The sequence below is a fragment of the Triticum dicoccoides genome, chromosome 3B (assembly GCF_002162155.2).
Source record: "Triticum dicoccoides isolate Atlit2015 ecotype Zavitan chromosome 3B, WEW_v2.0, whole genome shotgun sequence".
Taxonomy (NCBI): Eukaryota; Viridiplantae; Streptophyta; class Magnoliopsida; order Poales; family Poaceae; genus Triticum; species Triticum dicoccoides.
In genome coordinates this window covers 543,311,324-543,314,229 of record NC_041385.1, presented here as the reverse complement: position 1 = coordinate 543,314,229, position 2,906 = coordinate 543,311,324, and the positions used below count along the sequence as shown (strand labels likewise).

The 2,906-nt window shown below is 47.4% G+C and overlaps 1 long non-coding RNA gene across 1 annotated transcript; it reads left to right on the top strand.

The window, feature by feature from the left end:
• Window positions 1-708: 708 nt before the first annotated feature.
• On the top strand, window positions 709-2,399 carry LOC119281518. The gene is made up of 2 exons (XR_005138448.1): window positions 709-1,578; window positions 2,112-2,399. It is a non-coding gene; the product is annotated as an uncharacterized LOC119281518 (long non-coding RNA).
• The last annotated feature ends 507 nt before the right edge of the window (window positions 2,400-2,906 follow it).

Here is a 2,906-nt window from a genome sequence, read left to right as displayed (position 1 = left end):
CCTCTCTACTGCGACAATGAGAGTGCTATCAAGATTGCTCATAACCCAGTTCAGCACTCGAAGACAAAGCACATTCAGATTCGTCATCATTTTCTTCATGATCATGTGTTGAAGGGCGACATCTCCATCGACCACGCTAGCACTGAAGATCAGCTGGCTGATATCTTCACTAAGCCCTTGGATGAGAAGAGGTTGAGCAAGTTGTGGTATGAGCTAAATATCCTAGAATCTTCGAATTTTCTCTGAAATGGACACACATCCTAACACTTATGCTGACTTGATGACTTAGATGCGTAACACACAAAGTAACGTTTTTCTTCAATCAATGAAGACTAATCCTCTAAGTGTGAAGAAATTAATGAAGAAATTGACTCTCAGAGCCCTACGACAATTGTACGCGGTGTCTGAAGCCAACTTTCCTTATACGGTGGGTTACACCACCACAAAAGTTGAAAATCTTTAATTTGAGTTTTTCCTCAGTTTTTCAAATTCTTCAACTTGCGATGTCTTCACTATTTTCGTCGTTTGTCTTCATTTGAATATATATATATATATACATATATAGAGAGAGAGTAACACTATTCTAATCCTGGGACTAGAATAGTTATTTGGATCACGGAGCCCTATATAGAAGCCGCGGAGGTGTTCCATTCTGGAAAGAAAAGCCCACGAACAAGAACTCGATCCCCGACCCCGACCCACCTACCATCCGTCCCTCACCTCCCACTCTCCCTCGATCCCAGACCCCGGCCCACCTACCCAAGAAGACCCCGGAGCCACCCGTCGCCGGGGACCACCCGCACACCACCGACTGGAATCCTGCGCGCCGCTGCCCACCAAGAACTTCGTGTGCCGCCGCCAGTACCAGCACCCTCCCATTCCTCCCAATGATTCGTCCCCTGGCTCCCTCCAGTCCAGCGCGCCGCCGGCCTCCATCCGCCAGCTTCCACAGGCCGGCGGCCTCCCTCACCATGGGTCCACCGCGGCGGTGGCCCCCCTGCTACTATATCCACCGTCACGTCGCCTTCCTCCCCCTGTATCCACGGCGGCGGCCTACCTGTCCTCTGGATCCACGGCAGCGGCGGCCTCATTCCCACTGGATCCATGGCGGACGCGGCCTCCTCTGCTTCCAACATGGCGACGCCCTCCCTCCAGTGAGCTGCTGGCAAACCTCTCATCGTCACCTGCTGCTGCTCCTGTGTGGTGGTGTAGTCTCCCTGCTTGGCCGCTGTGGGGAGCCTGCTGGATAAGGCCGTTCAACACGGCAACCCAAGGACGTTCAACGTCAAAACCCAATGTCGTTCAACTCCCATGACGTCCCTCTTCTCTGACTCTGCAGAGGACTGGAGTGCAGCGCCACTGCCTCTTGTGCTTTTTCTTCTCCGCTGAACACCGCCGCACAACGCACCCCGTGGCCCGCCGCCGATGCGCTCGAGTATCGCCACATTTGCTCGCTTCATCAGCAAGGGAGGGAGCTCGTGGTGCTGCTCCCTGTAGGCTGTCGTCCTCCTGGGTGGTCAACCTGCTCGCCGTCCCCAGCTCACCCCTCGCTCCGGCACAAGCAGAGCACCGCATCGCGTGAGCACCAACACTCCCGTCCTCCCTAGCATTCTCGTCGTTGGTCGCTGCGTTGCCGCTCTCTCCGCCGTGGCATTTCTTCTCTCTCCTCCTTGTTCTTGCTCCAAACTGACGCATGTTGCTGTTGCTATCTCTGCTCTGCTTTCACTCGTGTTAGCCACTTCCGCTGTTCTAATCTCTATCATGTATTGTTGATGCTGCTCCTATGCTCCATCTCACTTCGCATGGTGTTTGTTGCTCACAACAAGTCTGTGTAAATGCTTGGAGGAGTACTCTATTGAATTTTATTTGATTATGTCGGATACAGTACTGAACTATGTATAGTTAGTAAACAAAATTAGCTCCTATCTCTCTCTTTGTCCACTGAACTCTCACTCCGGAAGTATTCGAACTTCTTTGAATTTTCACTGATATTAACTTCAAAATATTTTTTGTATTTGGTTTCTGAAAAATGTAGTTTGATTCCACTTCTATATGTGACGGATGCATTGGTTTCAGCAGTATTACACTTTTGACAAATGTGTGAAATGCAGGTCTGCCCTCATAGTTCGGACCCGAGGCCATTCCAGATAAGCAACAACCACATGACGTGGCAAGTAATGCGGCCAGGGAAATTTTGCGAAGCAACAGTCTAGAAGTTCAGAGATGATATAATGAGAAAAGTTGTGGCTGGTCATGGTTTTCTTACACCTAAACGGCTACCCTGTTCTATTAGTGAAAAATCTTCTGTTTAGGATATACGAAGATGGAATAGATCACTGTTTAGATTTCTTTTTCCTATAGTCTATTGATAGCATGTTCGTGTGCTAGCACTTGCTCCATATACACTTGGATACATATGCGGAAAAACTGAAAAGGTACACATGTTACGTAATTTATCTCCCCAGACAGGTCGAATAAAAAAAATTGACAGGTCAGATACAAGAACATCTGAAGTTCAAAAAGATAGCAGACTGGAATAGAAAAATTGAGAACTCTGTAACAAAAAAGTAGTTGAAATACAGTTTGTGTGATATATGCAGAATTAGATCAAGAAGAAAAGAAGATAACATTGAATGTCTTTTTGTGATCCGGGCAGAGTACTAGTCGTATCATACACGTGGTGGGCATGTACGGGAGGATTGTTTGGTTTTTCCTTTATTTCCTTTTGTGTGAGTACTACTACTCCACTAGTCCACTTCTATACTATTTTTTTGGTGTGACACTTCTATACTATTCTTTCTTTCTGTAAAAGGTTCAGTTTAACAACCGTATGTTAAAAGGAGTCTACTCACTTGCGAGTGGAGCATACGCTCGTGTAACAAAAATTGTCCGATAAAAAAAGATTA